Below are 25,178 nucleotides of genomic sequence, written 5' to 3'. Positions count from 1 at the left end.
ATCGTCGAGATACCCAAGTAAGTAGCCCCGCATCCGGACACCCCATCTGTTTATTTATCGCAACATCGCCCTTAAAAAGTCGCTCTTTAACCAGGAGTGGATAGCGAAGGCAAAGTTGATCAGGTGTCCTGCCCCCCTCCATGAGACCTCGCCAGACCCTGTGCTAATCAGGATGCTGGAGATCGCTCCTTATCCAGCGCCTTCGGGAGAAGATAAAGCGGGAAACAAGGAAACTACCGCCTCCAAGGAGGAGGTTAACCGGAAGGGAGGAATCGAAACTTCCTCTCCTCGGGGAAAGAAGAGGACCGCCTCTGAGGACCCAGAGACAATGGTCTCAAAACGGGGGAAGAAATCTTTGCCAGAGGATCCTGCACCACGGGATACCCCGGCCGTACCATGCCCTCAAGGGGATCAGCCTTCTACCGAGCCGTAAGTGAAAGGGTACTTAATAATGAGGAAGAACCTTGATTCACCTCTGAGAAAAACAACCGAAGCCTTTATCTTTGCAGTTCGGATCTTAGTCCTTCCCAGCGGAGCTCGTGTTCGGGGAGTCTTCTTCCGGGGATGATGGAGAGCGGAACGCCTCCCCCTGCCATACTGCCTCATGGGGCGGGCGACCCCTAAGTGTCATCGCGGCAGGTTTCTCCTGATCCGGCGAGGCCAGAAGGTAGTCATATGGCCACCCGAAGCCCTCAGAATCCGGCTTTTGAAAAGAGCAATCAAAAGAGTTCGGCACCGCCTGGTGTGCGGTCAGACGTGCTGAGGGATCTGCTAGGGCGAGCAGTTATCTCAGAGGAGCACCGCACGTTAATGGGTACGGTAGTTGAAAGGATTTCGTCCGCAGAAAGCGGGTTGCATGAAGCTGTCATGAGTCTACTGACGGGTTTTGAGGTACGCGAAGTGATGCACCTTTTTGACAGTACCGCATATGTTTAAGATGCGCCCTGTATAGATAGTAGCCCCTGACACTCTGGGTGTTGTCGTAGACGACGGCACGCAGAGGATCATAGTCCCAGGTATAATTTTGCCGCCTTCATGTGCAGGTGGCGAAGTGTCCGGTGGCCAGCCAGACTGCTAAATTTGCTAAGTTAAAGCGGCAACTTGAGGTGGCAGATGCCAACATCGTGCTTGTCAACAAGCGGCTTGACGAGGCACAAGGTATGTGATTTCTCTGGAGACACATGGTAAGAGGAGCATGATGCCAGTATCTATAACATGTGTGTTTAATGCAGATGGAGCTGCGGCCATGGAGAACCTGCGGGCAGAACTTGCCCGAGCCAAGGAACAAGCCAGAAAAAGTGATGCGGCTGCCCTAAAGGCAATCGAGGAGCTGGAAGCCGAACAGGCTGCTCACTGCCAAAGCAAGGAGGAAATGGCCAAGATGGTTGTGGAATTTAAGAACGCAGCTAACCGTTATAAGCTTCTTGAAAAGGAAGATCAAGTGAAGAGGACAGACCTGGAGAAGGCCACGATGGCGGCCAAGGATATCCGCTCTGTGATGAGATAAAAGAAGGAGGAGCTGCGTCAAGCTGGAGATATCACGGCTGGGAAGCCCTTTATGCTGCGGATGAAGTTCGGAGATCCTAAATATGCTCCTTTGGACCGGCTGTGGAGCTCTGCGGACGCATATCTGGATTTAGCGGCGAGTGCTGCTGATGCGGCCGAACACTTCTGTGATCAAAAGGATCGCGAAGTGGAAAAGTTGTTCTGGTCACAATTTAATGATCCAGAGCGTCTGCTTCCATTGAATGATCGACTGGCCAAATGGGCCGAGCTAAATAGATTATCCGGACTTGCCATGAAGTATGTCGTGGATCGTCTGTGGCCAGAAAGGCTAAAGCCGAAGAGTTACTTTAGTTTGGTGCAGCAGTTCCTTGGTGCAGTACCGCATATCAACGCGATGAAGAGGTCGTCATGCGTAGAGGGTGCGCGGATGGCCCTTGCCCATGTGAAGACATACTGGGCGGAGATGGAGCCCACCGCCGTTGCATCCCGCGACTCAGACCGAAGCCGAGTGCCTGCCGAGCACTACTTCCAAGAAGTTCTTGAGGGTGCTCGTTCAATAGAGGTGCAGTGCTCTAAGAATATTATGTTCGAATGACATGTATTCCTATTGAAAACAATGTTTGCTTAAATGTAAAGGCTTTTTTATACTTGTGCCTGCAAGAATTATAATACCTCCTGTGTGGCCGTTTATGTATATATGAATATAACCTGAAAGATGGTAGTCGTCGGCTTCAGCCCCCACGCATATAATGCGGGAGTGTTTGCAGAAGGCACATATTCACACTTGATCCAATGTCTTGGTCCATTAAGGAGGTGACAGCGCAGCGAACTAGGCAATCGGACTATAATGCTTTATCACTTTCACTTAGCCATAGGAGTTTGACAGTGGGGCTACTATATAGCCCTTGGTGGCTCCGCGCTCATCCGAATTCGGGGCGCGTATATGCCTGGCCGGAAAGTGGCCCTTCGTTAAGGCAGAGGAATTCTAAGATTCCGCTAGGTCATCGAGTGGTTGACCAGTCTCACGCTATATCATGATAGTCAGTTTTCGGCTTTCTCTACTGAGGTGCTCGCCTGGCCGAACCGGGGCACAATCTCAGTAGTTCTCCTGGTGCCGCCTTAGCCGATAGAGTGGAACGTAAGGCAGCAAAACACAGGAGCCGTGCAAACCCAACATTTGACCAAAGACATGATTCGGAGCTGATGCATATAAGGCCAAACTCGCGACGCCGAACACTCCCTAAGGTATTCGGTCTTTGTGATTTTAAACGGGCTAGATAGTGCCCTTTGTAATAAGCCCCTAGTGTCCAGGTACGTGCAATATTCTGACGTGGCCACATGCCAAGACGCCAGCCTCCTTCTTAGTTGTGCTGAGAATCCGGGGGATGTGTATCAACAAGAGACAGTAAAAAAGGTTTACGCAGGGTCTTAATCTAAAAAGGATCCTTGAAACGGGTCCCTGCTGCACGTCTGCACCTGTGTCTCCGTTGTGCCGTATCCTGGACGGGTGTAGCACGGTGTTCATCTGTAAAAGAGAGGAACTTAGTTGAAAAGGCATTCGTGCAAAATGTATGTTATACTAAATAAACAAAGTATAATTCAAGATAGGTAAAATTGAGCCTTATTGCCGCTTGTTTACATGCGCGGAGCCCCTTGTATAGGGGTGTATAGCCATCAGACTTTTATCAATTATATGGTTATGCCGGACTCGTCTAGCCGTGTCCGTGGTCTTAACGACCTGTTAGTTGCTCTTGGTTGGTAAGGCAGTTTAGTGTGTGGCTGCCAAGGCAGCCGCACAGTCTTCCGCGCGCAAGGAGCGCTCAATATTTCCCTTTACTGAAATGATGCCTCGTGGACCGGGCAACTTAAGCGTGAGAGACGCATAATGCGGTATTGCGTTAAAGCGAGCGAAAGCTTCGCGTCCTAGTAGTGCTTGATAACCACTTTTAAATGGAGCAATGTGGAAGGTTAGCTTTTCGCTACGGAAGTTTTCGGGGAAGCCGAATATAACCTCTAGTAGGAGGGAGCCCATGCAATGGGCCTCTGGGCCCAGCGTTACTCCTTTAAAGGAAGTATTGCTATGGCTAATTTTTGTTGGGTCCATCCCCATCTTGCGGACTGTGTCCTGATATATCAGGTTTAAACTACTGCCGCCATCCATCAGGACTCGTGTGAAGTGGTATCCGTCAATTATTGGGTCTAACACCAGGGCAGCCCATCATGCGTGCCGGATACTTGCGGAGTAATCCCGATTGTCGAAGGTGATCAGTTCGGATGACCACTGGCGGAACTCCGTTGTGACAGGCCCTAGGGCACGTATCTCTATGGGCGCCACTTTGCTTCTCCCCTTTGTCACGTGTAACACGTTTACTATTTTTACTTCTGGTGGGAATTTCTTCTGTTCCCCAGTGCTTTGTTTGCGGGGTTCGTCATCGTCTTCACTTGGTGTATCCAGCCCCTTGTGTTCGGTGTTGAGTTTGCCGGATTGCTTGAAGACCCAACATTCTCTATGGGTATGATTTGCAGGCTTATCAGGGGTACTGTGGATTTGACATATCTTGTCCAGAATTTTGTTTAGGCTGGGCAGTTCGTCCCTGTTTTCTTTGAGAGGCAGCTTTTGCTGAGCCCGCCGAGAGATTTTGAATCCGGCATTCACTGCCGTGCTCTTCGGGCTGTTTTCCTTATTCCGGCGTTGGTCTTTGCTGCGTCGTGGCTTCCCGTTCCCGTCCCTAACTTTGGATGTACTTGGGTCGCTGGTGCTGCATCTTGCCAACCAGCTGTCCTTGCCCGCGCAAAAGCGGGTCATGAGGCTTGTTAATCCAGCCATTGTTCTTGGCTTTTCTTGGCCGAGGTATCTGGTGAGCCATTCGTCTCGAACGCTGTGTTTAAAAGCTGCTAAAGCTTCGGCGTCCGGACAGTCGACTATTTGGTTCTTTTTAGTAAGAAACATGTTCCAAAGCTTTCGGGCTGACTCTCCGGGCTGTTGAGTTATATGACTTAAATCGTCTGCATCCAGTGGTCGGATAGGTCCCTTGAAAATTTGCCCGAAAGGCGTCCTTGAGCTCTTCCCAACTTCCAATAGTGTTGTCGGGGAGGCTTTTGAGCCAATGCCGGGCTGGCCCTTTGAGCTTGAGGGGTAAGTACTTTATGGTGTGGAGATCGTCTCCTCTAGCCATGTGGATATGGAGGATATACTCCTCAATCCAGACCCCAGGGTCTATTGTTCCGTCGTATGCCTCTATGTTTACGGGTTTGAATCCCTCTGGAAATTCATGGTCCAGCACCTCATCGGTGAAACATAGGGGGTGTGCGGCATCCCTGTATTTGGGTGTACCGTGGTGTTCAGAATTGTGTTGTATTGTATTGCATGTTTGAACGCGCTTTCTTGGCCCATAGATGGATCTAGTTGGGCCATCTTTTTGGTGCGAGTCCTCATGTGGATCGCGTGCTAACTTGTGTGCGGCGTCGTTTGCCACTCTATGTTGGCCATGAGGTCGTCTATCCGACCGGGTGGCTGCTTTATTTTTTGATTGCGGGGGCTCTAAGGCCTCCTCATCAAATTCAGGCAGTAGCTTTCGCTTTGGGTAGCTCTTTGTGTGGCGACTGCCGCCATATTTGTCTGCGGTGTTGATTACTTTGTTCCATCTAATTTTAAGTGCATCTTCCGCGGTCTTGAGCTTCCACTTCTGTTTTTTCAGGCTACGCGCAGTGGCGACAAGCCTTTTATGGAGGTTCTTCTGCTCCAGGAATTTATCTGGCGTGGTATCTGTTGGAAATATGCCCTAGAGGCAATAATAAATTGATTATTATTATATTTCCTTGTTCATGATAATCGTTTATTATCCATGCTAGAATTGTATTGATAGGAAACTCAGATACATGTGTGGATACATAGACAACACCATGTCCCTAGTAAGCCTCTAGTTGACTAGCTCGTTAATCAATAGATGGTTATGGTTTCCTGACCATGGACATTGGATGTCGTTGATAACGGGATCACATCATTAGGAGAATGATGTGATGGACAAGACCCAATCCTAAGCCTAGCACAAGATCATGTAGTTCGTATGCTAAAGCTTTTCTAATGTCAAGTATCATTTCCTTAGACCATGAGATTGTGCAACTCCCGGATACCGTAGGAGTGCTTTGGGTGTGCCAAACGTCACAACGTAACTGGGTGGCTATAAAGGTACACTACGGGTATCTCTGAAAGTGTCTGTTGGGTTGGCACGAATCGAGATTGGGATTTTGTCACTCCGTGTAAACGGAGAGGTATCTCTGGGCCCACTCGGTAGGACATCATCATAATGTGCACAATGTGACCAAGGGGTTGATCACGGGATGATGTGTTACGGAACGATTAAAGAGACTTGCCGGTAACGAGATTGAACAAGGTATCGGTATACCGACGATCGAATCTCGGGCAAGTACCATACCGCTAGACAAAGGGAATTGTATACGGGATCGATTGAGTCCTTGACATCGTGGTTCATCCGATGAGATCATCGTGGAACATGTGGGAGCCAACATGGGTATCCAGATCCCGCTGTTGGTTATTGACCGGAGAACATCTCGGTCATGTCTGCATGTCTCCCGAACCCGTAGGGTCTACACACTTAAGGTTCGATGACGCTAGGGTTATAAAGGAAGTTTGTATGTGGTCGAATGTTGTTCGGAGTCCCGGATGAGATCCCGGACGTCACGAGGAGTTCCGGAATGGTCCGGAGGTAAAGATTTATATATAGGAAGTCATGTTTCGGCCATCGGGACAAGTTTCGGGGTCATCGGTATTGTACCGGGACCACCGGAAGGGTCCCGGGGGCCCACCGGGTGGGGCCACCTGCCCCGGGGGGCCACATGGGCTGTAGGGGGTGCGCCTTGGCCTACATGGGCCAAGGGCACCAGCCCCAAGAGGCCCATGCGCCTAGGGAACCCTAGAGGGAAGAGTCCTCAAGGGGGAAGGCACCTCCGAGGTGCCTTGGGGAGGATGGACTCCTTCCCCCCCCTTAGCCGCACCCCTTCCTTGGAGGAAGGGGCAAGGCTGCGCCTCCCCCCTCTCCCCTGCCCCTATATATAGTGGAGGGGAGGGAGGGCATCCATACCTGAGCCCTTGGCGCCTCCCTCCCTCCCGTGACACCTCCTCCTCTCCCGTAGGTGCTTGGTGAAGCCCTGCAGGATTGCCACGCTCCTCCATCACCACCATGCCGTTGTGCTGCTGCTGGATGGAGTCTTCCTCAACCTCTCCCTCTCTCCTTGCTGGATCAAGGCGTGGGAGACATCGTCGAGCTGTACGTGTGTTGAACGCGGAGGTGCCGTCCGTTCGGCACTAGGATCATCGGTGATCTGAATCACGACGAGTACGACTCCATCAACCCCGTTCACTTGAACGCTTCCGCTTAGCGATCTACAAGGGTATGTAGATGCACTCTCCTTTCTACTCGTTGCTGGTCTCTCCATAGATAGATCTTGGTGTTACGTAGGAAATTTTTTGAATTTCTGCTACGTTCCCCAACAGTGGCATCATGAGCTAGGTCTATTGCGTAGATTCTTTGCACGAGTAGAACACAAAGTAGTTGTGGGCGTCGATATTGTTCAATATGCTTGCCGTTACTAGTCTTATCTTGATTCGGCGGCATCGTGGGATGAAGCGGCCCGGACCAACCTTACACGTACGCTTACGTGAGACCGGTTCCACCGACAAACATGCACTAGTTGCATAAGGTGGCTGGCGGGTGTCTGTCTCTCCCACTTTAGTCGGATCGGATTTGATGAAAAGGGTCCTTATGAAGGGTAAATAGCAATGGGCATATCACGTTGTGGTTCATGCGTAGGTAAGAAACGTTCTTGCTAGAAACCCATAGCAGCCACGTAAAACATGCAAACAACAATTAGAGGACGTCTAACTTGTTTTTGCAGGGTATGCTATGTGATGTGATATGGCCAAAAAAGGATGTGATGAATGATATATGTGATGTATGAGATTGATCATGTTCTTGTAATAGGAATCACGACTTGCATGTCGATGAGTATGACAACCGGCAGGAGCCATAGGAGTTGTCTTTATTTATTTGTGACCTGCGTGTCAACTTAAACGTCATGTAATTACTTTACTTTATTGCTAACCGTTAGCCATAGTAGTAGAAGTAATAGTTGGCGAGGCAACTTCATGAAGACACGATGATGGAGATCATTGGTGTCATGCCGGTGACGATGATGATCATGGAGCCCCGAAGATGGAGATCAAAAAGGAGCAAAGTGATGATGGCCATATCATGTCACTATTTGATTGCATGTGATGTTTATCATGTTTATACATCTTATTTGCTTAGAACGACGGTAGTAAATAAGATGATCCCTTACAACAATTTCAAGAAGTGTTCTCCCCTAACTGTGCACCGTTGCGACAGTTCGCTGTTTCAAAACATCACGTGATGATCGGGTGTTTTATTCAGACGTTCAAATACAACGGGTGTTGACGAGCCTAGCATGTACAGACATGGCCTCGGAACACACGCGAAACACTTAGGGTTAACTTGATGAGCCTAGCATGTACAGACATGGCCTCGGAACGCGGAGACCGAAAGGTCGAGCATGAGTCGTATAGAAGATACGATCAACATGAAGATGTTCACCGATGATGACTAGTCCGTCTCACGTGATGATCGGACACGGCCTAGTTTGACTCGGATCATGTAATCACTTAGATGACTAGAGGGATGTCTATCTGAGTGGGAGTTCATAAGATGAACTTAATTATCCTGAACATAGTAAAAAGGATTTTGCAAATTATGTCGTAGCTCACGCTATAGTTCTACTGTTTAGATATGTTCCTAGAGAAAAATTAGTTGAAAGTTGACAGTAGCAATTATGCGGACTAGGTCCGTAAACTGAGGATTGTCCTCATTGCTTCATAGAAGGCTTATGTCCTTAATGCACCGCTCAGTGTGCTGAACCTCGAACGTTGTCTGTGGTTGTTGCGAACATCTGACATACACGTTTTGATAACTACGTGATAGTTCAGTTAAACGGTTTAGAGTTGAGGCACCAAAGACGTTTTTGAAACATCGCGAAACATATGAGATGTTTTGAGGGCTGAAATTGGGATTTCAGGCTCGTGCCCATGTCAAGAGGTATAAGACCTCCGATGACTTTCTTAACCTGCAAACTAAGGAGAAAAGCTCAATTGTTGAGCTTGTGCTCAGATTGTCTGAGTACAACAATCATTTGAATCGAGTGGGAGTTGATCTTCCAGATAAGACAGTGATGGTTCTCCAAAGTCATTGCCACCAAGCTGTTAGAGCTTCGTGATGAACTATAACATATCAGGGATAGATATGATGATCCTTGAGGTATTCGCGATGTTTGACACCGCGAAAGTAGAAATCAAGAAGGAGCATCAATTGTTGATGGTTGGTGAAACCACTAGTTTCAAGAAGGGCAAGGGCAAGAAGGGATACTTCATGAAACGGCAAATCAGCTGCTGCTCTAGTGAAGAAACCCAAGGTAAAACCCAAACCCGAAACTAAGTGCTTCTGTAATAAGGGGAACAACCACTAGAGCAGAATTACCCTAGATACTTGGTAGATAAGAAGGCTGGCAAGGTCGATAGAAGTATATTGGATATACATTGTGTTAATGTGTACTTTGCTAGTACTCCTAGTAGCACCAGGGTATTAGATACCGGTTCGGTTGCTAAGTGTTAGTAACTCGAAATAAAAGCTACGGAATAAACGGAGACTAGCTAAAAGTGAGCTGACGATATATGTTGGAAGTGTTTCCAAGTTTGATGTAATCAAACATCGCACGCTCCCTCTACCATCAAGATTAGCATTAAACCTGAATGGTTGATTGAATCTCGATCGTAGTGATACACATTTTCATGCCAAAAGATAGTAATGATAGTACCACTTACTGGTGGCACTGCCATGTAAGTCATATTGGTTTAAAACGCATGAAGAAGCTCCATATTGATGGATCTTTGGGCTCACTCGTTTTTGAAAAGTTTGAGACATGCGAACCATGTCTATTGGTGTATATGCATGAAGAAACTCCATGCAAATGGACCGTTTTGACTCACTTGATTTTGAATCACTTGGGACATGCAAATCATACCACATGGGCAAGATGACTGAAAAGCCTCATTTTCAGTAAGATGGAACAAGATAGCAACTTGTTGGAAGTAACACATTTTGATGTGTGCAGTCCAATGAGTGCTGAGGCATGCAGTGAATATCGTTATGTTCTTACTTCACAGATGATTCGAGTAGATGTTGAGTATATTTACTTGATGAATCACGAGTCTGAATTATTGAAAGGTTCAAGTAATTTCAGTGTGAAGTTGAAAGATCGTCGTGACAAGAGGATAAAAGATCTATGATATGATCATAGAGATGAATATCTGAATCACGAGCTTGGCACAGAATTAAGATATTGTGGAAATTGTTTCACAACTGATACAGCCTGGAACACCATAGTGTGATGGTGTGTCCGAACATCATAACTGCACCCTATTGGATATGATGCATACCATGATGTCTCTTATCGAATTACCACTATTGTTCATGGGTTAGGCATTAGAGACAACCACATTCACTTTAAATAGGGCACCACGTAATTCCGATGAGATGACACCGTATGAATTATGGTTTAGAGAAACCTAAGTTGTCGTTTCTTAAAAGTTTGGGGCTGCGACGCTTATGTGAAAAAGTTTCAGGATTAAGCTCGAACCCAAAGCGGATAAAGTACATCTTCATAGGACACCCAAAAACAGTTGGGTATACCTCCTAATTCAGATCCGAAAGCAATAGGGATTGTTTCTTGAATCGGGTCCTTTTTCGAGGAAAGGTTTCTCTCGAAAGAATTGAGTGGGAGGATGGTGGAGACTTGATGAGGTTATTGAACCGTCACTTCAACAAGTGTGTAGCAGGGCACAGGAAGTTGTTCCTGTGGCACGTACACCAACTGAAGTGGAAGCTTATGATAGTGATCATGAAACTTCGGATCGAGTCACTACCAAACCTCGTGGGATGACAAGGATGCGTACTACTTCAGAGTGGTATGTAATCATGTCTTGGAAGTCATGTTGCTAGATAACAATGAACCTACGAGCTATGGAGAACAATGGTGGGCCCGGATTCCGATAAATGGCTCAAGGCCATAAAACCCGAGAGAGGATCCATGTATGAAAACAAAGTGTAGACTTTGGAAGAACTACTTGATGGTCGTAAGGCTGTTAGGTACATATGGATTTTGAAAGGAAGACAGACAATGATGGTAAGTGTCACCATTGAGAAAGCTCGACTTGTCGTTAAGATGTTTTTCGACAAGTTCAAGGAGTTGACTACGATGAGACTTTCTCACTCGTAGCGATGCTAAGAGTCTGTTGGAATTATATTAGCAATTACTGCATTATTTATGAAATCTTGCAGATAGGATGTCAAAACATTGTTTCCTCGACGATTCTTGAGGAAAGGTTGTATGTGATACAACCGGAAGGTTTTGTCTATCCTGAAATATGCTAATAAATATGCAAAGCTCCAGCAATCCTTCTGAGGACTGGAGTGAGCATCTCGGAGTTGGAATGTATGTTTTGATGATGATCAAAGATTTTGGGTGCATACAAAGTTTATGAGAAACTTGCATTTCCAAAGAAGTGAGTGGGAGCACTATAGAATTTCTGATGAGTATATGTTGTTGACATAATAATGATCGGAAATGACGTAGAATTTCTGGAAAGCATATAGGGTTATTTGGAAAGTGTTTTCAATGGAAAACCTGGATTAAGCTACTTGAACATTGAGCATCAAGATCTATAAGGATAGATCAAAACGCTTAATAGTACTTTCAAATGAGCACATGCCTTGACGTGATCTTGAAGGTGTTCAAGATGGATCAGTCAAAGAAGGAGTTCTTGCCTGAGTTGTAAGGTATGAAGTTAAGACTTAAAGCTCGACCATGGCAGAATAGAGAGAAAGGAACGAAGTTCATCCGCTATGCTTAAGACATAGGCTCTACAGTATGCTATGCTGTGTACCGCACCTGAAGTGTGCTTTACCATGAGTCAGTCAAGGGGTACAAGAGTGATCCAAGAATGGATCACAGGACAGCGGCCAAGTTATCCTTAGTAACTAGTGGACTAAGGAATTTTCTCAATTATGGAGGTGGTAAAAGAGTTCGTCGTAAAGGGTTACGTCGATGCAAGCTTAACACCTATCCGAATAGCTCTGAGTAGAGATACCGGATACGTATAATGGAGCAACAATTTAGAATAGCTCCAAGTAGAACAGTTATTTGGAATAGCTCCAAATAGAACGCAGTAGCTGCATCTAGGAGATGACATAGAGATTTGTAAAGCACACACGGATCTGAAAGGTTCAGACCCGTTGACTATAACCTCTCTCACAAGCATAACATGATCAAACCCAGAACTCATCGAGTGTTAATCACATGGTAAATGTGAACTAGATTATTGACTCTAGTAAACTCTTTGGGTGTTAGTCACATGGGGATGTGACCTTGAGTGTTAATCACATATCGATGTGAACTAGATTATTGACTCTAGTGCAAGTGGGAGACTGTTGGAAATATGCCCTAGAGGCAATAATAAATTGATTATTATTATATTTCCTTGTTCATGATAATCGTTTATTATCCATGCTAGAATTGTATTGATAGGAAACTCAGATACATGTGTGGATACATAGACAACACCATGTCCCTAGTAAGCCTCTAGTTGACTAGCTCGTTAATCAATAGATGGTTACGGTTTCCTGACCATGGACATTGGATGTCGTTGATAACGGGATCACATCATTAGGAGAATGATGTGATGGACAAGACCCAATCCTAAGCCTAGCACAATATCATGTAGTTCGTATGCTAAAGCTTTTCTAATGTCAAGTATCATTTCCTTAGACCATGAGATTGTGCAACTCCCGGATACCGTAGGAGTGCTTTGGGTGTGCCAAACGTCACAACGTAACTGGGTGGCTATAAAGGTACACTACGGGTATCTCTGAAAGTGTCTGTTGGGTTGGCACGAATCGAGATTGGGATTTGTCACTCCGTGTAAACGGAGAGGTATCTCTGGGCCCACTCGGTAGGACATCATCATAATGTGCACAATGTGACCAAGGGGTTGATCACGGGATGATGTGTTACGGAACGAGTAAAGAGACTTGCTGGTAACGAGATTGAACAAGGTATCGGTATACCGACGATCGAATCTCGGGCAAGTACCATACCGCTAGACAAAGGGAATTGTATACGGGATCGATTGAGTCCTTGACATCGTGGTTCATCCGATGAGATCATCGTGGAACATGTGGGAGCCAACATGGGTATCCAGATCCCGCTGTTGGTTATTGACCGGAGAACATCTCGGTCATGTCTGCATGTCTCCCGAACCCGTAGGGTCTACACACTTAAGGTTCGATGACGCTAGGGTTATAAAGGAAGTTTGTATGTGGTTACCGAATGTTGTTCGGAGTCCCGGATGAGATCCCGGACGTCACGAGGAGTTCCGGAATGGTCCGGAGGTAAAGATTTATATATAGGAAGTCCTGTTTCGGCCATCGGGACAAGTTTCGGGGTCATCAGTATTGTACCGGGACCACCGGAAGGGTCCCGGGGGCCCACCGGGTGGGGCCACCTGCCCCGGCGGGCCACATGGGCTGTAGGGGGTGCGCCTTGGCCTACATGGGCCAAGGGCACCAGCCCCAAGAGGCCCATGCGCCTAGGGAACCCTAGAGGGAAGAGTCCTCAAGGGGGAAGGCACCTCCGAGGTGCCTTGGGGAGGATGGACTCCTTCCCCCCCCCCTTAGCCGCACCCCTTCCTTGGAGGAAGGGGCAAGGCTGCTCCTCCCCCCTCTCCCCTGCCCCTATATATAGTGGAGGGGAGGGAGGGCATCCATACCTGAGCCCTTGGCGCCTCCCTCCCTCCCGTGACACCTCCTCCTCTCCCGTAGGTGCTTGGCGAAGCCCTGCAGGATTGCCACGCTCCTCCATCACCACCATGCCGTTGTGCTGCTGCTGGATGGAGTCTTCCTCAACCTCTCCCTCTCTCCTTGCTGGATCAAGGCGTGGGAGACATCGTCGAGCTGTACGTGTGTTGAACGCGGAGGTGCCGTCCGTTTGGCACTAGGATCATCGGTGATCTGAATCACGACGAGTACGACTCCATCAACCCCGTTCACTTGAACGCTTCCGCTTAGAGATCTACAAGGGTATGTAGATGCACTCTCCTTTCTACTCGTTGCTGGTCTCTCCATAGATAGATCTTGGTGTTACGTAGGAAATTTTTTGAATTTCTGCTACGTTCCCCAACAGTATCTTCGCCGGAGACGGGTTGTTCGGTTCGATTCTCCGTGTTGCCATCGTCGGACGGTTGTTCAATGCCATTTTCATCGTCCGCTGGCTCACCCTGCTCTGTTGCTGGGTCTATATGACCGCTGTTTCTATCGAGGCGGGGTTTGGAGCGGTGCTTACGCCGCCGCTTTGACTGCTTTTCGAGGGAACGATCCTTCGCTGTGTCCTTCTGTTCCTCGTCGTCATTTTCTTTCGGTATGTCCACCATGTATACATCATGGGATGATGTGGCTTTCCAGTGTCCTGTGGGCGGTGGTTCCTGTTCGTCTCCTGCATCGTCGTCCATACCGTCGATGTCTTCGGAGTCGAAGTCGAGCATGTCGGTCAAATCATCGACAGTGGCTACGAAGTGGGTGGTGGGTGGGCGTCGAATTTCTTCGTCATCCGCATCCCAATCCTGCCGGTCATAATCCGGCCAGGACTCTCCTAACAAGGAGAGAGACCTCAGTGAATTTAGTATATCGCCAAAGGGTGAGTGCTGAAAGATATCCACGGCGGTGAACTCCATGATCGGCGCCCAATCGGATTCGATTGGTGGGGGCGCGGGTGGTTCGGAGTCCGGAGGAGAGTCTGGCAACCTGGAGTCACGGGCCTCGTGAAGGGTAAGGCTGGTATTCGGCTTGATCGCCGTTGAGGCTGCGGCCTCCATGGCGGGGTCTAACCATCCGTCCACAGATGGCGCAATTGGCTCCGAATTGAAGGTCGGAGCGGTTGCAGGTGCGATCTCCTGAACACAGTCTGGCGGCAGAGCTAAATCATGCCCATCGTAACAGTGCGGCGCACTCGGCAGGGGCTCAAATCCGGTGAAGATCAAGTCTCCGCGGATGTCGTCCGTGTAGTTTAAGCTTCCAAACCTGACCTGATGGCCAGGGGCGTAACTTTCAATCTGCTCTAGATGGCCAAGCGAATTGGCCCACAGTGCAAAGCCGCCGAATACAAAGATCTGTCCGGGGAGAAAAGTCTCACCCTGGACTGCATCGCCATCGATGATCGAAGGAGCCATCAAGCCTAACGATGACGACACAGAGGAACTCTCAATGAAAGCACCAATGTCGGTGTCAAAACCGGCGGATCTTGGGTAGGGGTCCTGAACTGTGCGTCTAGGCGGATGGTAACAGGAGACAAGGGACACGACGTTTTTACCCAGGTTTGGGCCCTCTCGATGGAGGTAAAACCCTACTCCTGCTTGATTAATATTAATGATATGGGTATTACAAGAGTTGATCTACCACGAGATCAGAGAGGCTAAACCCTAAAAGCTAGCCTATGGTATGATTGTTGTTTCTTGTGTCCTACGGACTAAACCCTTCGGTTTATATAGACACCGAAGGGGGCTAGGGTTACACAGAGTCGGTTATAAGGAAGGAGATCTACATATCCGTATTGCCAAGCTTGCCTTCCACGCCAAGGAGAGTCCCATCCGGACACGGGACGAAGTCTTCAATCTTGTATCTTCATAGTCCAACAGTCCGGCCAAAGGTTATAGTCTGGTTGTCCGGATTGAAGGAAATATGCCCTAGAGGCAATAATAAAGTTATTATTTATTTCCTTATAATCATGATAAATGTTTATTATTCATGCTAGAATTGTATTAACCGGAAACGTAATACATGTGTGAATACATAGACAAACAAAGTGTCACTAGTATGCCTCTACTTGACTAGCTCGTTAATCAAAGATGGTTATGTTTCCTAACCATGAACAATGAGTTGTTATTTGATTAACGAGGTCACATCATTAGTTGAATGATCTGATTGACATGACCCATTTCATTAGCTTAGCACACGATCATTTTGTATGTTGCTATTGCTTTCTTCATGACTTATACATGTTCCTATGACTATGAGATTATGCAACTCCCGTTTGCCGGAGGAACACTTTGGGTGCTACCAAACATCACAACGTAACTGGGTGATTATAAAGGAGCATTACAGGTGTCTCCAAAGGTAGATGTTGGGTTGGCGTATTTCGAGATTAGGATTTGTCACTCCGATTGTCGGAGAGGTATCTCTGGGCCCTCTCGGTAATACACATCACATAAGCCTTGCAAGCATTACAACTAATATGGTAGTTGTGAGATGATGTATTACGGAACGAGTAAAGAGACTTGCCGGTAACGAGATTGAGCTAGGTATTGGATACCGACGATCGAATCTCGGGCAAGTAACATACCGATGATAAAGGGAACAATGTATGTTGTTATGCGGTCTGACCGATAAAGATCTTCGTAGAATATGTAGGATCCAATATGTACATCCAGGTCCCGCTATTGGTCATTGACCGGAGACATGTCTCGGTCATGTCTACATTGTTCTCGAACCCGTAGGGTCCGCACGCTTAAGGTTACGATGACAGTTATATTATGAGTTTATGCATTTTGATGTACCTAAGGTTGTTCGGAGTCCCGGATGTGATCACGGACATGACGAGGAGTCTCGAAATGGTCGAGACGTAAAGATTGATATATTGGAAGCCTATATTTGGATATCGGAAGTGTTCCGGGTGAAATCGGGATTTTACCGGAATACCGGGAGGGTTACCGGAACCCCCCGGGAGCCATATGGGCCTTCATGGGCCTTAGTGGAAAGGTGAAAGGGCTGCCCATAAGGGCTGCGCGCCTCCCCCCTTCCCCTAGTCCTATTAGGACTAGGAGAGGTGGCCGGCCACCCCTCTCCCTCTTTCCCCCTTGGGAATCCTAGTTGGAATAGGATTGGGGGGGGAGTCCTACTCCCGGTAGGAGTAGGACTCCTCCTGCGCCCTCCTCCTGGCCGGCGCACCTCTCCCCCTTGGCTCCTTTATATACGGAGGCAGGGGGCACCTCTAGACACACAAGTTGATCCACGTGATCTATTCCTTAGCCGTGTGCGGTGCCCCCTGCCACCATATACCTCGATATTACTGTAGCGGAGTTTAGGCGAAGCCCTGCTGCTGTAGTTCATCAAGATCGTCACCACGCCGTCGTGCTGACGGAACTCTTCCCCGACACTTTGCTGGATCGGAGTCCGAGGATTGTCATCGAGCTGAACGTGTGCTCGAACTCGGAGGTGCCGTAGTTTCGGTACTTGATCGGTTGGATCGTGAAGACGTACGACTACTTCCTCTACGTCGTGTCATTGCTTCCGCAGTCGGTCTGCGTTGGGTACGTAGACAACACTCTCCCCTCGTTGCTATGCATCACATGATCTTGCGTGTGCGTAGGAATTTTTTTTTAAATTACTACGATACCCTACAGTGGCATCCGAGCCTAGGTTATTTATGTTGATGTTATATGCACGAGTAGAACACAAGTGAGTTGTGGACGATACAAGTCATACTGCCTACCAGCATGTCATACTTTGGTTCGGCGGCATTGTTGGACGAGACGACCCGGACCAACATTACGTGTACACTTACGCGAGACCGGTTCCCTCGACGTGCTTTGCACAGAGATGGCTTGCGGGCTACTGTCTCTCCAACTTTAGTTGAACCGAGTGTGGCTACGCCCGGTCCTTGCGAAGGTTAAAACGGAGTCTATTTGACAAACTATCATTGTGGTTTTGATGCGTAGGTGAGATTGGTTCTTACTTAATCCCGTAGCAGCCACGTAAAACATGCAACAACAAAGTAGAGGACGTCTAACTTGTTTTTGCAGGGCATGTTGTGATGTGATATGGTCAAGGCATGATGCTGAATTTTATTGTATGAGATGATCATGTTTTGTAACCGAGTTATCGGCAACTGGCAGGAGCCATATGGTTGTCGTTTTATTGTATGCAATGCAATCGCGATGTAATGCTTTACTTTATTACTAAACGGTAGTGATAGTCGTGGAAGCATAAGATTGGCGAGACGACAACGATGCTACGATGGAGATTAAGGTGTCGCGCCGGTGACGATGGTGATCATGACGGTGCTTCGGAGATGGAGATCACAAGCACAAGATGATGATGGCCATATCATATCACTTATATTGATTGCATGTGATGTTTATCTTTTTATGCATCTTATCTTGCTTTGATTGACGGTAGCATTATAAGATGATCTCTCACTAAATTATCAAGAAGTGTTCTCCCTGAGTATGCACCGTTGCCAAAGTTCGTCGTGCCTAGACACCACGTGATGATCGGGTGTGATAAGCTCTACGTCCATCTACAATGGGTGCAAGCCAGTTTTGCACACGCAGAATACTCAGGTTAAACTTGACGAGCCTAGCATATGCAAATATGGCCTTGGAACACGGAGACCGAACGGTCGAGCGTGAATCATATAGTAGATATGATCAACATAAACGATGTTCACCATTGAAAACTACTCCATCTCACGTGATGATCGGTCATGGTTTAGTTGATTTGGATCACGTAATCACTTAGAAGATTAGAGGGATGTCTATCTAAGTGGGAGTTCTTAAGTAATATGATTAATTGAACTTAAATTTATCATGAACTTAGTACCTGATAGTATCTTGCTTGTTTATGTTGATTGTAGATAGATGGCTCGTGCTGTTGTTTCGTTGAATTTTAATGCGTTCCTTGAGAAAGCAAAGTTGAAAGATGATGGTAGCAATTACACGGACTGGGTCCGTAACTTGAGGATTATCCTCATTGCTGCTCAGAAGAATTACGTCCTGGAAGCACCACTAGGTGCCAGGCCTGCTGCTGGAGCAACACCAGATGTTATGAACGTCTGGAAGAGCAAAGCTGATGACTACTCGATAGTTCAGTGTGCCATGCTTTACGGCTTAGAATCGGGACTTCAACGACGTTTTGAACGTCATGGAGCATATGAGATGTTCCAGGAGTTGAAGTTAATATTTCAAGCAAATGCCCGGATTGAGAGATATGAAGTCTACAATAAGTTCTATAGCTGCAAGATGGAGGAGAACAGTTCTGTCAGTGAGCATATACTCAAAATGTCTGGGTATAATAATCACTTGATTCAATTTGGAGTTAATCTTCCGGATGATTGCGTCATTGACAGAATTCTCCAATCACTGCCACCAAGCTACAAGAGCTTCGTGATGAACTATAATATGAAAGGGATGAACAAGACTATTCCCGAGCTCTTCGCAATGCTAAAAGCTGCGGAGGTAGAAATCAAGAAGGAGCATCAAGTGTTGATGGTTAACAAGACCACTAGTTTCAAGAAAAAGGGCAAAGGGCAGAAGAAGGGGAACTTCAAGAAGAACGGCAAGCAAGTTGCTGCTCAAGAGAAGAAACCCAAGTCTGGACCTAAGCCTGAAACTGAGTGCTTCTACTGCAAGCAGACTGGTCACTGGAAGCGGAACTGCCCCAAGTATTTGGTAGATAAGAAGGATGGCAAGGTGAACAAAGGTATATGTGATATACATGTTATTGATGTGTACCTTACTAGAGCTCGCAGTAGCACCTGGGTATTTGATACTGGTTCTGTTGCTAATATTTGCAACTCGAAACAGGGACTACGGAATAAGCGGGCACTGGCAAAGGACGAGGTGACGATGCACGTGGGAAACGGTTCCAAAGTCGATGTGATCGCGGTCGGCACGCTACCTCTACATCTACCTTCGGGATTAATATTAGACCTAAATAATTGTTATTTGGTGCCAGCGTTGAGCATGAACATTATATCTGGATCTTGTTTAATGCGAGATGGTTATTCATTTAAATCAGAGAATAATGGTTGTTCTATTTATATGAGTAATATCTTTTATGGTCATGCACCCTTGCAGAGTGGTCTATTCTTATTGAATCTCGATAGTAGTAATACACATATTCATAATGTTGAAACCAAAAGATGCAGAGTTGATAATGAAAGTGCAACTTATTTGTGGCACTATCGTTTAGGTCATATCGGTGTAAAGCGCATGAAGAAACTCCATACTGATGGACTTTTGGAACCACTTGATTATGAATCACTTGGTACTTGCGAACCGTGCCTCATGGGCAAGATGACTAAAACATCGTTCTCCGGTACTATGGAGAGAGCAACAAATTTATTGGAAATCATACATACCGATGTATGTGGTCCGATGAATATTGAGGCTCGTGGCGGATATCGTTATTTTCTCACCTTCACAGATGATTTAAGCAGATATGGGTATATCTACTTAATGAAACACAAGTCTGAAACATTTGAAAAGTTCAAAGAATTTCAGAGTGAAGTTGAAAATCATCGTAACAAGAAAATAAAGTTTCTACGATCTGATCGTGGAGGAGAATATTTGAGTTACGAGTTTGGTGTACATTTGAAGAACTGTGGAATAGTTTCGCAACTCACGCCACCCGGAACACCACAGCGTAATGGTGTGTCCGAACGTTGTAATCGTACTTTACTAGATATGGTGCGATCTATGATGTCTCTTACTGATTTACCGCTATCGTTTTGGGGTTATGCTCTAGAGACGACCGCATTCATGTTAAATAGGGCACCATCAAAATCCGTTGAGACGAAGCCTTATGAACTGTGGTTTGGCAAGAAACCAAAGTTGTCATTTCTTAAAGTTTGGAGCTGCGATGCTTATGTGAAAAAGCTTCAACCTGATAAGCTCGAACCCAAATCGGAGAAATGTGTCTTCATAGGATACCCAAAGGAAACTGTTGGGTACACCTTCTATCACAAATCCGAAGGCAAGACATTCGTTTCTAAGAATGGATCCTTTCTAGAGAAAGAGTTTCTCTCGAAAGAAGTGAGTGGGAGGAAAGTGGAACTTGACGAGGTAACTGTACCTGCTCCCTTACTGGAAAGTAGTTCATCACAGAAAACTGTTTCAGTGACACCTACACCAGTTAGTGAGGAAGCCAATGATAATGATCATGAAACTTCAGATCAAGATACTATTGAACCTCGTAGATCAACCAGAGTAAGATCCGCACTAGAGTGGTACGGTAATCCTGTTCTGGAAGTCATGCTACTAGATCATGATGAACCTACGAACTATGAAGAAGCGATGGTGAGCCCAGATTCCGCAAAGTGGCTTGAAGCCATGAAATCTGAGATGGGATCCATGTATGAGAACAAAGTATGGACTTTGGTTGACTTGCCCGATGATCGGCAAGCAATTGAGAATAAATGGATCTTTAAGAAGAAGACTGACGCTGATGGTAATGTTACTGTCTACAAAGCTCGACTTGTCGCAAAAGGTTTTCGGCAAGTTCAAGGGATTGACTACGATGAGACCTTCTCACCCGTAGCGATGCTTAAGTCCGTTCGAATCATGTTAGCGATTACCGCATTTTATGATTATGAAATTTGGCAGATGGATGTCAAAACTGCATTCCTGAATGGATTTCTGGAAGAAGAGTTGTATATGATGCAACCGGAAGGTTTTGTCGATCCAAAGGGAGCTAACAAAGTGTGCAAGCTCCAGCGATCCATTTATGGACTGGTTCAAGCCTCTCGGAGTTGGAATAAACGCTTTGATAGTGTGATCAAAGCATATGGTTTTATACAGACTTTCGGAGAAGCCTGTATTTACAAGAAAGTGAGTGGGAGCTCTGTAGCATTTCTAATATTATATGTGGATGACATATTGCTGATTGGAAATGATATAGAATTTCTGGATAGCATAAAGGGATACTTGAATAAAAGTTTTTCAATGAAAGACCTCGGTGAAGCTGCTTACATATTAGGCATTAAGATGTATAGAGATAGATCAAGACGCTTAATTGGACTTTCACAAAGCACATACCTTGACAAAATTTTGAAGAAGTTCAAAATGGATCAAGCAAAGAAAGGGTTCTTGCCTGTGTTACAAGGTGTGAAGTTGAGTAAGACTCAATGCCCGACCACTGCAGAAGATAGAGAGAATATGAAAGATGTTCCCTATGCATCAGCCATAGGATCTATCATGTATGCAATGTTGTGTACCAGACCTGATGTGTGCCTTGCCATAAGTTTAGCAGGGAGGTACCAAAGTAATCCAGGAGTGGATCACTGGACAGCGGTCAAGAACATCCTGAAATACCTGAAAAGGACTAAGGATATGTTTCTCGTATATGGAGGTGACAAAGAGCTCACTGTAAAAGGTTACGTTGATGCAAGCTTTGACACTGATCCGGATGATTCTAAATCGCAAACCGGATACGTGTTTACATTAAACGGTGGAGCTGTCAGTTGGTGCAGTTCTAAACAAAGCGTCGTAGCGGGATCTACATGTGAAGCGGAGTACATAGCTGCTTCGGAAGCAGCGAACGAAGGAGTCTGGATGAAGGAGTTCATATCCGATCTAGGTGTCATACCTAATGCATCGGGTCCAATGAAAATCTTTTGTGACAATACTGGTGCAATTGCCTTGGCAAAGGAATCCAGATTTCACAAAAGGACCAAACACATCAAGGGACGCTTCAATTCCATCCGGGATCTAGTCCAGGTGGGAGACATAGAGATTTGCAAGATACATACGGATCTGAATGTTGCAGACCCGTTGACTAAGCCTCTTCCACGAGCAAAACATGATCAGCACCAAGCCTCCATGGGTGTTAGAATCATTACAGTGTAATCTAGATTATTGACTCTAGTGCAAGTGGGAGACTGAAGGAAATATGCCCTAGAGGCAATAATAAAGTTATTATTTATTTCCTTATAATCATGATAAATGTTTATTATTCATGCTAGAATTGTATTAACCGGAAACGTAATACATGTGTGAATACATAGACAAACAAAGTGTCACTAGTATGCCTCTACTTGACTAGCTCGTTAATCAAAGATGGTTATGTTTCCTAACCATGAACAATGAGTTGTTATTTGATTAACGAGGTCACATCATTAGTTGAATGATCTGATTGACATGACCCATTTCATTACCTTAGCACACGATCGTTTAGTATGTTGCTATTGCTTTCTTCATGACTTATACATGTTCCTATGACTATGAGATTATGCAACTCCCGTTTGCCGGAGGAACACTTTGGGTGCTACCAAACGTCACAACGTAACTGGGTGATTATAAAGGAGCATTACAGGTGTCTCCAAAGGTAGATGTTGGGTTGGCGTATTTCGAGATTAGGATTTGTCACTCTGATTGTCGGAGAGGTATCTCTGGGCCCTCTCGGTAATACACATCACATAAGCCTTGCAAGCATTACAACTAATATGGTAGTTGTGAGATGATGTATTACGGAACGAGTAAAGAGACTTGCCGGTAACGAGATTGAGCTAGGTATTGGATACCGACGATCGAATCTCGGGCAAGTAACATACCGATGACAAAGGGAACAACGTATGTTGTTATGCGGTCTGACCGATAAAGATCTTCGTAGAATATGTAGGAGCCAATATGGGCATCCAGGTCCCTCTATTGGTTATTGACCGGAGACATGTCTCGGTCATGTCTACATTGTTCTCGAACCCGTAGGGTCCGCACGCTTAAGGTTACGATGACAGTTATATTATGAGTTTATGCATTTTGATGTACCGAAGGTTGTTCGGAGTCCCGGATGTGATCACGGACATGACGAGGAGTCTTGAAATGGTCGAGACGTAAAGATTTATATATTGGAAGCCTATATTTGGATATCGGAAGTGTTCCGGGTGAAATCGGGATTTTACCGGAATACCGGGAGGGTTACCGGAACCCCCCGGGAGCCATATGGGCCTTCATGGGCCTTAGTGGAAAGGTGAAAGGGCTGCCCATAAGGGCTGCACGCCTCCCCCCTTCCCCTAGTCCTATTAGGACTAGGAGAGGTGGCCGGCCACCCCTCTCCCTCTTTCCCCCTTGGGAATCCTAGTTGGAATAGGATTGGGGGGGGGGGGTCCTACTCCCGGTAGGAGTAGGACTCCTCCTGCGCCCTCCTCCTGGCCGGCGCACCTCTCCCCCTTGGCTCCTCTATATACGGAGGCAGGGGGCACCTCTAGACACACAAGTTGATCCACGTGATCTATTCCTTAGCCGTGTGCGGTGCCCCCTGCCACCATATACCTCGATATTACTATAGCGGAGTTTAGGCGAAGCCCTGCTGCTGTAGTTCATCAAGATCGTCACCACGCCGTCGTGCTGACGGAACTCTTCCCCGACACTTTGCTGGATCGGAGTCCGGGGATCGTCATCGAGCTGAACGTGTGCTCGAACTCGGAGGTGCCGTAGTTTCGGTACTTGATCGGTTGGATCGTGAAGATGTACGACTACTTCCTCTACGTCGTGTCATCGCTTCCGCAGTCGGTCTGCGTTGGGTACGTAGACAACACTCTCCCCCTTGTTGCTATGCATCACATGATCTTGCGTGTGCGTAGGAAATTTTTTGAAATTACTACGATACCCTACACGGATACTCCCTAATCCAGGACTCCCTCACTCCTTCTTCTTGTTGTTGTTGTTGCGCTTGGGGGCGAAATCGTTGCCGATGACCGCCGCCACCACCACCGCCAACAGGAGAAGGAGAGGAGCGGTTCCCTCGACCGCGCCCTCCTCTCTTGCTTCGGCCACGGCCTCCCCTGCCATGGGACTGCCTGCGTCCCCTTGTAGACGGCATTGGCAGAGGAGCGAAAGCCTGCTGGTCCGTCGCCCAGCACCTCCATCCGCTGAACAAACGCGGAAATCTACGCGACGAGATCGTCGACGGTGATGGAGTTCTTAATGGCGCCGACCGCTGCCACGATGGGATCGTAGTCCCGATCAAGGCCAGCAAGGATGTAGTCCACCATCTCTGGATAGTTTACCGGTCGCCCAGGCGCAGCTAGCTCGTACCCGAGGCTTTTCATCTTGGCGATGAAGGCGTTGCTTGACATGTTGCCTTACTTAGTGTTGGAGATGGCCATCCTCGGATTGGTTATGCGGGATTGTGACTGCGCAACGAATAATGTGGTAAGAGTAGTCCATAGATCGAAGGTGCTATCCTTACCGATGACCCGCGGAAGGATTTCCTGAGTGAGAGAGTTCAGCAGGTAGCTCAGAACCTGTTGATCCTTCGACAACCACGGGCCGTACAGAGGATTGGGCTCTATGGCCGTGGTTTTGTCCGCCTTGGCGACTTCTACTGTCTTCCGAGATGCGGCGTCGCTGCCATCGAGGAGACTGGTCACTTGCACACCTCGCAGTGCCGGCATGACCTGCGCCTTCCATAGGAGGTAGTTCCCCCTTGCGAGCTTCTCTGTTTGTGGAGCACCGAGGTTGAGGCCGGCGGTGCTTGAGCTCGTAGCCATGGCGATGGAAGGGTGTTAGGGTTTTGGTTTTGCTAGATGATAGGGAAGAGGCTTGGCTCTGTATACCATGTAAGATGAATCGATGGAAGCGTTCCTACTCCTCCGTAGAGGAGCCGCGTGTATTTATCGATTGAGGACAGGAATAACCCCTGCCGTGGTTTACAAGTCATCTACCGATCGCTAGGATCCAGTAGGATTACGATAGGAAG

The sequence above is a fragment of the Triticum aestivum genome, chromosome 1A (assembly GCF_018294505.1).
Source record: "Triticum aestivum cultivar Chinese Spring chromosome 1A, IWGSC CS RefSeq v2.1, whole genome shotgun sequence".
Lineage (NCBI taxonomy): Eukaryota > Viridiplantae > Streptophyta > Magnoliopsida > Poales > Poaceae > Triticum > Triticum aestivum.
This window is presented reverse-complemented; position numbering follows the sequence as displayed.